General features: G+C 43.5%; 1 protein-coding gene across 5 annotated transcripts in view; it reads left to right on the forward strand.

The window, feature by feature from the left end:
* LOC107704562 (centrosomal protein of 95 kDa) overlaps positions 1-12,382 on the forward strand; it is a 201,714-nt gene that overhangs the window by 154,921 nt on the left and 34,411 nt on the right. The window lies entirely within an intron of this gene.

Below are 12,382 nucleotides of genomic sequence, written 5' to 3' on the forward strand. Positions count from 1 at the left end.
CACCAGCCAGGAGTGGTGAACGAGAATGTTCTGGAAAGTGATTTTGAGCCTCTCTGTGATGGTACCACGAGGCCAATATTTTGACCAATAAAAATCTTCTACATCAGTTCCTTTCAAAGATACATTCATATAAAAACCCCCGCGCCTGCAATGCTCATGTTTATTCAACGAAGTCAAAGCCTTTTGGAAAATCTATTTGTGGTGGTCAGTTTTGATATTGTGGAGGGCCGCCACAAATAAATCAATGTATGGGAACCACTGTAACTTGAGAGACCTGTAACTATAAAAATAAAATCATTAATATAGTATTATTGCACTTTATTTAGTAAGTTTATTTTTAAAATAAGATAATAAACAAAAGAATAAGTAAATAAGCAATATCACATGTAGACGAGCAATATGGCTGTACATCGGCACAGCTGTGATTCGGTCATAGGTAAACACAGCGTGCTGATATACAGCCATATTGCTTGGCTATGAGTGTGAAATTGTGTTTATACAACAGTTCAACGGCACGAGTGTGTAAATACAAAAGAAACAACAACGGAGTGTCTTTAAAAACCCTCTTTTGTGCCCTCTTCCTTCCGCCACGGATTCAAATCTCAAGTTTACAGTTTAACAGCTGAGCCTCCGTTACTAATTTGAAAATGTTACTTTAGAACTAGTAATGAAGGAACGTTAAGTTGCTTCATTGAAAACTACTTGTATTACTGTATTAAAAGTTCACTGTATTATGTAGAGTATTATGAGAGAGAGATGGACTGAGCAAATGTTATTACCTGCGTCTGATACAGCATTGATTCTTCAGCTAAATTTCATAATCAGCATAAAACATTAGTTTGAATGTCTGCTGAGGAAAGCAATATCTTTGTCGTACTATCCTTCCATCTGTTAAGGGTGATTTCCGATGACAGCTCTGCTCAGTGCATTTGGTGGTTACGTCTTACAAGGTGTTGAAAAAAAAAAAACAAGCTGTTGTTGAAAGTAAAAATAACTTGCTTGTTTACAACCCTGTTTCAGTCTTTTTCATTATAAAAGTCTTTACTGCTGACTCGCTCATAAAAACAGTCTCTTGTCGCCATCTAATGGCGGAACAATGTAATTAATCACCATCACGACCACATGCACCATTTCCCAATACTAAGGGTGACCCTGAATATTCGAAGATTCGATGCTTCGATAGGAGGAGCCTGATTCGACTACCAATCTCACAGTCTATTATTCGTGGGGTGTTATGATCATGCCATTTTGGCTATATGGGGGTGCTCAAATGTCTGAGTTCACATAGAACTACTGATTTTATCCTAATAAGTTAATATACAGGCTATTAAAATAATGCTGTAAATAAGAATCTGAAAAGAAAGAAGCTTCAAAAAAATATTTTAACATGCGTGAATAAATCCAACAACCCTATAGATTTCAGTTTCACTTTCCATAATCCGTGACCGACAGAGGAGCATCTTGGTGGCAGGGATTTAAAGCTTTAACAAGACTCAAATTGACACAGGCAGAGTTAAAGACTGGATTTTTTCGATCAGGTGCGGTACAAGTGATTTCAAAACATTTCAGCCGGTTTATATATATCGTGTATATATTATTTATCTCGTATAAGATGCATCTAGGTGAGTTGCGCTGCAGTAAAGTGCTTCATTGTAGTACTACGGTGATTATCTCTTCAGCGCGCAGCTCGAGCATGGACAAACCATAATGCAGAATATGAATAACTGTGACTGGGAATGTCATATACATAACATTATAATGAGAACACTATTATAATAAAATGCTGTGAATTTTTAGAGTTTAGTTGCTGTGTTTCTTCACATTGTTGCATGAAGAAAGCGTCCACAAAAGGTGTTCATTCAGAGCCGCACAGACACGTTCGTGCATTCAGGCATTTTGTGCAGATAGCCTATAAGTCGTAATATATATTATGTTGTATAAATAACTAAGCGTATTCTATATGAGATAAATGATGAGTTAAATCCCATTGATTAAAAACCTGCTGCTTCATGCTACTGGTCATCTTCAGCGCGCGCAAGCTCAAAGCAGAAATGCAGAACATTAATAACTACTGTCATATACATAATGTTATAATGAGAGCACTATTGTAAAAAAATATTGTGAATTCTTAGGGTTTCGCTGACGCTTAATGTTAACTATCTTTTAGTCAAAACATAAAACATTATTTACCCCGTTTGTATCTGCGAGGTGTCCGTTACACATTTTCCCTGTATGTTAACGTAATTATGACTGTCGAATGTCTGACTCGACTCTTGGTAATGTATTTTGTCCCGCCCCCAAAACATATGAATAGACCATCAGTCGAATATCGGCAAGATTCGAAAATTCCGATTCGACTATGAAAATCCTTAGTCGGGGACACCCCTACCCAATACTAAATATTCTAATTAAATACTACTATTACTTATATAAAATATTATTTACTGAATAATGATATTTAATAAACAACAACAACAGCCATCATAAAAGTTGCTAGACAATTCAGACAAAAGTACAAAGGCAGGGCTCTGATAAACAGCATTGAAGTTACATAAAATATAACGTGATGAGATTTTGCCCTAATCCAAAACTATTTGCTAGGGAACAAATAATAGATTAATGAGACCAAAGACTGCCTGTTAGCTTTACCCAAAATGAATTATAACAATTATATCATGTTTAACCACTATAGAGACATCAGAGCTAGCGGCAAACTCGAAAAGAGCTGGCCGAGGTAAGGCTGCTCTTGGCGGTTTCATTGGCGCTGAACAACTGCTGACATCCTGGAACTCACATCTCCGAAAACGTTGAAGCAAATTTTCTGTGACACAAAAACAGTATTATTTATACAATTATAGTGGACACGGATGTCCGCTGTGACACTCGCTGTGAGAAATACTGCAAGCAGAGTTATACACAAACGGTAAAACGGTTGGAGTTCCGGTTCAATTTTCAACATTTTCAAACCTAAAATGAACAAGCTTTTATTTTGGCGGGTTGCCGGCAAGTAGCGCATCAGTGAATGAAATGTCACAGTTTTGCATTTTGCGCTGTAACTGGAAGCGCATAGCCTAGATTTATGCTTTCAGGTCGAATGGAAATATTATACAGTATTACAGTTAGTCGATCTAAAATGGTGTGCATTAACAGCTGTCAACCATGTCGGTATGCAAATAAGCGGTCTGAACGTAGGGTGTGTTCACACTTGTAGTTCGGTTCTCTTGGTTTGTTTGGTCCAGACCAATAAAAGAAAACGATACATTTGATCCTGGTCCGCTTAGCGTTCACACAATGGCATTTTTGACAGCGAACCTAAAGATACAGAACCTAAAGGCATAGTGATACAGCCTGATTGGTCGGGTTGAATGACGTATATTTTGTGACGGAACTCACCGAACACCCTGAAGAAAAGGTGTGTTCAACTTAAAGTGGCGCTGCACAGACCGATCGGTGTATTTCATTAAAGTACCCATTCACTGATCGGTCTGCTCAGCGCCGCTTTAAGTCGAATACACCTAATGCCGTATGCTGGACTGCGCTCTCATTGTTGCGTGGACTTATGATTTTATTTTCACCACCTGCGAACTCACGAAGAGCTCATAAAAGGCACTTTAATTCCTTGTTGCTCCACTTTCGCCCTCTGCTCATTTTGTTTTGGATACACCACTCGTTCCGCGTCATCAAATCATGTCGCATAGCATCGCATCTTGTCATTACTTCCTGTTTTTGTTTTTTTTAGTAGTATTTGGTCCTTGTTGCATAGATATTTAATTCGAACCACACTAGAGTTTGTTTGGAAGCGGACTGAGACCCATCTTTTTAACAGTCTAGGTCCGCTTGTTTTGTGCGCACCAGGGTTCGGATGGCAGGATTCACACTTACTCAAATGAACCTGCACTAACAGAGCAATCACACCAGAGTTCGTTTTAATCTAACCAAACATGACAAGTGTGAACACACCCTTAATTACTTAGCACATGCTAATGTAGCAGTATTGAGTTGTATGAAATAAAGCTGAATGTGAAAAATAGGTGTACAAAAGTTTGGGCACCCTTTCAGTTGTTTGATTTGAAATACCTGTAGTTACTTAATGCTGATTAATTGCAACACATAATTGATTTGATTGGCTCAATGAACCTTAACACTGCAAACTCGGGTACGAACAATCATGGAAAAGGATGTTTAACATAGTTGATTGTTAACTTTGCTTCTCCTTGATTCTCTACTTGAAAGTAACAACATGGGAACCTCAAAAGAACTTCCAAATGACCCAAAAACTAGGCTAATTTGTCAATATAAATTAGAAGAAGGATACAAAAAAATATCACAAAGGATTAAGGTCTCTGTCTCCACAGTCAGAAATATAGTTAGAAAATGGAAGGTGACAGGAACAGTCCCAGTGAAGGAAAGATGTGGTAGGCCGAGAAAAATGTCTGAAAGGAAAACATGAAGAATGGTTAGAATTAGGGGTGGGCGATATGACTAAAATCTTATTTCACGGTATGAGAAATTTTATTTCACGATAACGATATATATATCGATATACAGTATTTTATTTTATTTTTGTTAGAAAATAAGAAAAAGAAGCAAATTACAAACACAATAGAACAAATAAATATGAAATTTAATAAAGTGTATAAATAAAACACTGCATAGTCTTCACTGTATCAATCAAACATGAACTGATCCAAAAGGGATTCAGTCAAGTGCAGTGAGTGATTAACATTAATAATGACAGATAGCAGCAGGTAAATTAGACTGCTGTCCCTTTGAGACCAACTGCACGGATCCAATATACTGATACACATCCGTTTTTCACCCAATGTTTCATTTATTTAACACATAGCCTACTGTGTTTACGTGAATGCTCCACACGATGGGTAATTTTACTAAATTGTGTGTGTATTTGACCATTCAAGCACGAAAGAGATCTGTTTTCGCAATCGCATGCTGTCTGAGAGAGAGGCTTTCAGTGCACACACTTTGGCTGTGAGTCAGTCAGCGCGAGCAGCGGATTAAGTTCTTTTTCACTGCTTATTGCAGTTAATAACTTTATTAAACATCATGCACGTCACAAATACGTGATCGCATGCTGTCTGAGAGAGGTGCTTTCTGAGTGCGTGTGTCAGTCAGCGCGAGCACCGCATTGAGTTCTTTTTCACTGCTTATTGCACTTATTAACTCTATCAAGTGCCTCCCACTCTTTATTTTCTCATTCATGCATGTTTCCTTGTTACTCGAAGGTGTATATAACTTTTAAGTAGTACTATGTTACACAGATATATTTGCATACCACGGAACACACGTTATAGCAAAATGTCTATCGATAGACACTTTATTCCGCGGTAACGATATATACCGTCATACCACCCAGCCCTAGTTAGAATGGTCACAGACAAACCACAGACCACCTCCAAAGAGCTCCAAGAATATCTTACTGCTGGTAGTGTCATTGTACACCATTCCACAGTCCATCGCACTGTGCACTAGGAACAGCTCACTGGAAGGGTGATGCAGAAAAAGTATTTTCTCTGTACCGCCAACAAGCAGAGTGGTTTGAGGTATGCAAACGCTCATCTGGACAAGCCAAAATCATTTTGGAATAATGTGTTGTGGAGAGATTAAACTAAGATAGATTTATTTGGTCACAACCAGAGACGCTTTGCATGGTGGAAAAATAACACAGTGTTCCATGAGAAGAATCTCCTCCCTACTGTAAAATTTGATGAAGGGTTTATCATGCTATGGCGCTGTGTGGCAAGCACAGGTACTGGAAACCTTGTTAGAGTTGAGGGTCACATGGATTCCACCCAGTATCAGCAGATTCTTAAGAGCAATGTTTAAGAATCAGTCAAGAGGTTGTTAAGTTACGCCGGGGTTGGTTGTTTCAGCAGGATAATGACCCAAAGCATTGTTCCAAATCTACCAAGGAATTCATGCACAGAACCAGATACAGTGTTCTAGAATGGCCATCCCAGCCCCCAGACTTGAACATCATCGAAACTCTATGGATTGATTTGAAGAGGGCTGTTCATGCTCAGCAGCCATCAAACCTTACTGAACTAGAGACATTTGAAAGGAAGAATGATTCAAAATACCTGCAGCCAGAATTCAGGGACTTATCAGTGGCTATAAGAAGCATTTACAGGCTGTTATTTCAGCAAAAGGTGGCTCTACTAAATATTGATGTGATTATTTTATTGGGGTGCCTAAAGTTTTGCACCTGTGTGTTTTTGTTATGGATCACATTGCATTGTTTCTGTTGAATTAATACATTTTATTTCGGAACTGAAATGTTACTGTTTCCATAAGGTATAAATTACATCCTAATGAAGTTGCTGCTAATTGCTGCTAGCCCAGTAGATTATAATTGAAAAATTATGATAATTATCACATGTGCCATCTCACATCCTTGTTTTCCCCTCTTAACAGTATAATACACAACAATTACTGCATGTTCCTTCCATACATGTATTACAATGTATTATTTTACATTATAACAGTCTTCAAAACATATTTTCAATTAATTTACGCTCAATCTCCGTTGAAGTAGGCCTGAATCCCCTCCCCCACCGGAGATCTCTCATGCGCAGCAACAAAACACTAATATAAACACTAAATTAAGCCATCCACTCTGTGCAGTCACACAACTGAAACCACCACAGGTCCACGCGTTGATAACCAGCCTGGATTATATCCGTTTAACAATTTTTTAACAACTATTTTCTCCTCACTTGTAACTGCTGCTTCTATCGGCGCGCTCTCAGTTCCCCTCTGACGCACACTCTCTCGTGCGCATACTCCAACTCTTAAAGGAGACAGCATGCATAACTGCATAATAGCGAAAACTTAAAGGAGGAAAATCACCAGGGGAATTAAATATTGGGCCCTGTTAATAAATATTCCTGCCCTGTTACACTCTCCCCTGCCTACAGGCAACGTCCTCGATGTCTGCAAACACCCTTCAATCATCCATTACTCCTTGTAGTTTACCGGATGTGTACAAGACCATACCCGCTCACACTTGGGAAAGGACATGGGGACTGAAGGACACAGCATTACAAGCAGATTTAGGCAGTCTGTATGGGTTACCATGAACACCAGCAGTTGGCCGCTGGGTCCTGCGTGGCGTAGGATGGGATACAGCACTTTTTTCTCTGGGCTTTCAGGGAACAGGAACTGGCCTAGCCAAAACCACATCCAGAGGTGAATCAGTTCTTTCAGTATCAGGCAGAGAGAGCTCTTCAACAGCACTCGCCTCATTATTCGCTTGTGCATCATTATATCTCCCTTGTGCTTCTTCCATTCCAGGCCCAGCACAATTGTCTGGTTCCACATCTGGCTGCTGTGACTCCTCAAGCACCAGGTCCACTGGATCCTCCTCAGACCATCTGGTTTCTTCCACAAGCACACATTCTGCATCTAACGAAGGCATCTCTTCTACCAACACGGAGGTAGGTACTTCTTCTACAGGTCTTACTTTTCTCCGTGGCATTGGGACTGGTCTCGGACAGGGCCTAATGTCGAATCTATGTACTCTTTTTGCAGGACCGCCTCCCACTGGCTCCACAGTGTAGGTCGTACCATGCACCTCCACCACCTTATAGGCTGTGGGTGCCCAGGCGTCCTGTATCTTGTTCCTTCCTGGGGGACGATATTGTAAGTACACCTGCTGACCAACTGCTACCTCTGGACAGTATACCCCACTCTCACGCTTGGCAACTCGGTCTGCTGCCTTCCTTTCAGCGTACTCCCGTGCCCGGGTATGAGCATCCTGAAGCCGCACCTTATGGACAGACAACCAGGCAGGCTCCTTCTCTTGCACTGGCCCCTGGCCCAACAAGGCATCTTACTGGTAAGTGTGGCTGCATACCAAACAGCATGTAGTAAGGGGAGTAACCAGAGGAGGTGTCACATTATAGGCGTACACCAGCTCAGGTAAGTACTCTGGCCATTTTTGTTTCTTGTCAGGTGACAAGGAACGCAAGAGGTCATGCAGAGTTCTGTTAAATCTCTCGCACTGTGCATTTCCTTGAGGGTGCGGGACTTTCTCACCCCATACAGTTTACAGAGCTCTGCAATAACGGCACTCTCGAAGTTCCTCCCCTGGTCTGAATGAAGACGCTGAGGTACACTGTACTTGAGGAACCATTCCTACAGAAGGACCTTAGCGGTAGTGTCCGCCTTCTGATTGTGGGTGGGGAATGCCTGGCTGAACTTAGTGAATACATCTGTCACAACCAGGACATTCTCCTGTCCATCCGACGCAGGTTCCAGTGTGGTGAAATCCATTGCGACCACTTCCAGTGGATGAGAAGCCAAGAATGGGGTCCAAGGTGCCTGAATCTTGGACTGCGGCATTTTGGCTAGCACGCACCGCAGGCACTCCTTCACCCACTTATCCACAGCATCATACATCCCAACCCAATAACAACGCTGCTTGAGCAGGGCCAGCGTCCTCTCCATGCCTTGATGCCCCATCTGGTCATGAACACTTCGCAACACCATTTCGACCAGACATGCAGGGAGCAGCAACTGTTGGCATTCCCCATTGAACACATCGTCAATCGTTCTGTACATCAGCCCTTCTTTCTCTTGGATCCTGTCCCACTGCTTAAGCAACAACCTCAACGGTCTGGGCAAATGCTTTCTCTCACGATTTGTGGGTTTCCTCGTCTTGTCCCAGAAACTCTTGAGCACACTGATGGTCGGATCTGTATCCTGAAACTGACGAAGCTCATCCTTTGCGTATCCAGGTAATGTTGGGGTATTCTCCATGGGTTCCTCTCCAGACTCTCTTTCCTCTATGGCTGCATGTAACTAGCCCTGCCAGGTCAACTTCCAGTGCAGTCCCTGTACGAAGCCCACTGCAAATAGCCACACAGCCATCGTACTCTGAATCCTCAGTTACCACCTCCATCGCCTCCAGTCCTGGTCTTCTAGAGAGAGCGTCAGCTGCAGTGTTATACCGCCCAGGGTAGTACTGGACTTCGAAATCAATATTGCAAGCTGTGCAGCCCACCTCTGTTCAATGGCACCCAGCTTAGCCGTGTTGAGGTGGCAGAGGGGATTGTTATCTGTTAGAACAGTACATTTGGATCCTAGCAGGTAACTCCTGAACTCCACAGCCCATTTGAGTGCCAGGAGCTCCAGCTTCATACTACTTTAGTTCCTGTAATTTCGCTCTGCGCCCCTCAACCTCCGGCTTGCATAGGTTATCACAGTCTTACTTCCCTCTTGCTGCTGGTATAACACAGCACCCAATCCCAGGTTAATGTCGTCGGTCTCCAGCACAAAAGGTAGGGTGAAGTCTGCGTAGCCTAGTGTCGGAGCACAGATAAGCTTCTCCTTGAGGTGCTCAAAGGCTTGTTGGCACTCCATTGTCCAAGAGTCCTTAAACAACTTGTTGGCCTGAGCAACACTCCCTTGGTGGACACAAGTGTTTACAACATCATGGAGCGGACCGGCCACCTTAGAGAAGCCCTCAATGAATCTCCGATAGTAACTGCAGAATCCTAAAAAGGATCGCAGCTCCTTTAGAGTGTTAGGGATTGGCCACTGTTTCACTGCACTCACTTTGTCTGGGTCTGTAGACACCCCTTGAGCAGATATCACATGCCCTAAGAACTTTACCTCGGACTGCAGGAAGTGGCATTTTTCCACCTTAACCTTGAGTCCGGCCTCCCTCAACCTTTGTAACACAGTCTCAAGCCTCACTAAGTGTCCCTCGAATGTACTTGAGTACACAAGCAAATCGTCCAAATAGACGAGTACCATTTGAAAGGCCAGGTCACTCATTATGGCCTGCATGAGACGTTGGAATGTCGCTGGCGCATTACATAGGCCAAACGGCATCCGCTGGTAATCATACAGGCCAAATGGTGTAATGAAAGCTGTTTTGTGGCGGTCCTTCTCACGAACTGCTACCTGGTGATAGCCACTCGCTAGGTCAATAGACGAGAACATCTTGGCCTTACTCAAAGCATCCAGACTCTCATCTATTCGTGGCAACGGGAATGCATCACGCCTAGTTTTACAGTTCAGCTTCCGTTAGTCCACGCATAGCCTAAGACTCCCGTCAGTCTTCCGGACTAACACCACCGGAGATGCATACGAACTGGAGCTGTCTTGGATGACACGCTTTTTGAGAAGTCCAGAGATATGGTCCTTCACCTCCTGGAATTGGTTTGGTGGTATACGTCGGTATGACTGTGAGACAGGAAGGTCATCGTTCAAGGGAATCTCATGCTTTACCAGTTCAGTATAACCGAGGTCTTCATCAGTGATGGCAAACATGTCCAGGTATCCCCTCAGAAGTGCCTTCAGCTCTGCCTGCTGTGCAGGGGTACAGCCGATCTGCACTTTCTCCAAGGGACACTGCAGGTCACTGCTAACCCCCGTCATTGACCTCTGGTTTACCATAACTTCCTCATGATCTGCAGAGATTCGATGGAATCTAACTTCGCAGGAGCTACTCTCAACACGACGACCCTGGCCAAGTACCCATAGTTTCACCTTGGGTGGCAACCACACACCTTCTGGGGACAAGTTTACTACCTGCACTGGGAATACCCGCCTACCGGGTGATACCAAGGTGGGAATCAGGACCAAGCCACTTGGCAATGATGCCTTACCTGGCTCAAACAACCTTAAGTTTCTGTTTTCAGCCAGTTCTTTATGTGCTCTGGCCTGAATTGTAGCCACTGAGGCTGCAGGTACGTACGACTTACGTGTGCCTGCTACCCGGACCACAGAGTTCGCTCCTACTGGGGCAGCCTCTTGCACTCGGTTAAGGGCGGCTATCCAGTCAGCATCCAACGTCCCCTCCAAAGCATTGTCAAACTCAGCTAGAATCAATTGTTTACACCGCTGTGCAATGTTCATGCCAAGTATGCCTGGGGGCGCTGAGTCAGTCTCCCCATCATTCTGGTCACGTATCACCAAGAACCCACACCCAGGTATAGTCAACCCCATTACTTGGATATCAAGTTCAACATACCCAAGGTAGGGAAGAGGCAACCCGTTGGCGGCAGTAATCTTTAACCACTTGCTTGTACAATGCATGTCTTTATCTTCCCCATGAAGATGTTTTTTTAAAGAAGCTCTCTGTCAAAGTACTCACGTTACTGCCAGTGTCTAACAGGCACTGGATGGCTACCCCCCCAGCGTGAATTTCCACTTCTGGGCACTTGCCCACTGCACGCTCCAGAAACCGCTAGCACAAAAGGTAGGGTGAAGTCTGCGTAGCCTAGTGTCGGAGCACAGATAAGCTTCTCCTTGAGGTGCTCAAAGGCTTGTTGGCACTCCATTGTCCAAGAGTCCTTAAACAACTTGTTGGCCTGAGCAACACTCCCTTGGTGGACACAAGTGTTTACAACATCATGGAGCGGACCGGCCACCTTAGAGAAGCCCTCAATGAATCTCCAATAGTAACTGCAGAATCCTAAAAAGGATCGCAGCTCCTTTAGAGTGTTAGGGATTGGCCACTGTTTCACTGCACTCACTTTGTCTGGGTCTGTAGACACCCCTTGAGCAGATACCACATGCCCTAAGAACTTTATCTCGGACTGCAGGAAGTGGCATTTTTCCACCTTAACCTTGAATCCGGCCTCCCTCAACCTTTGTAACACAGTCTCAAGCCTCACTAATGGCGCTTTTCCACTGCATGGTACGACTCGGCACGGCTCAGTACGGCACGGCACGGCTCGGCACGGTTTGCGTTTCCACTGCAGTTTAGTATCGCTTTAGAGTGGGCGGGATTATTCACATGTCGTTAGTTGCGCCACCTCTACTGCCGCGACTTCTGAAAATTTTTTTCATTCTGCTATCAACGAGAGGACCGTCTGTACTTCCACAACAGACAATTAAACTTTTTGGTTGTTAAAAAATGGTGCGCTCGTTCAAAACAGTTGCGTTCGATCCTTCGCTGGCTGTGCTGATTTAAATCTAGCAGTTCTTTTGTGTTTGTGTCGCAAGTTCAGTGACGCAGGTAGAGACTATTCTCTCCGGCCAATCAGTATTCAGCAGAGTTTACACGTCACGTTTTGGTAATGGTACGGCTCACTTGGAACCTCAACCGAGGTGGTACTAAAAAATGTACCAGGTAACAGGTACTGTACCCAGTGGAAAATCCCCCAAAAGTGAACCGTACCATGCCGTACGATGCAGTGGAAAAGTGCCATAAGTGTCCCTCGAATGTACTTGAGTACACAAGCAAATCGTCCAAATAGACGAGTACCATTTGAAAGACCAGGTCACTCATTATGGCCTGCATGAGATGTTGGAATGTCGCTGGCGCATTACATAGGCCAAACGGCATCCGCTGGTACTCATACAGGCCAAATGGTGTAATGAAAGCTGTTTTGTGGCGGTCCTTCTCATA

Source organism: Sinocyclocheilus anshuiensis, unplaced genomic scaffold (genome assembly GCF_001515605.1).
Source record: "Sinocyclocheilus anshuiensis isolate Anshui unplaced genomic scaffold, SAMN03320099.WGS_v1.1 scaffold2480, whole genome shotgun sequence".
In the NCBI taxonomy this organism is placed as follows: domain Eukaryota; kingdom Metazoa; phylum Chordata; class Actinopteri; order Cypriniformes; family Cyprinidae; genus Sinocyclocheilus; species Sinocyclocheilus anshuiensis.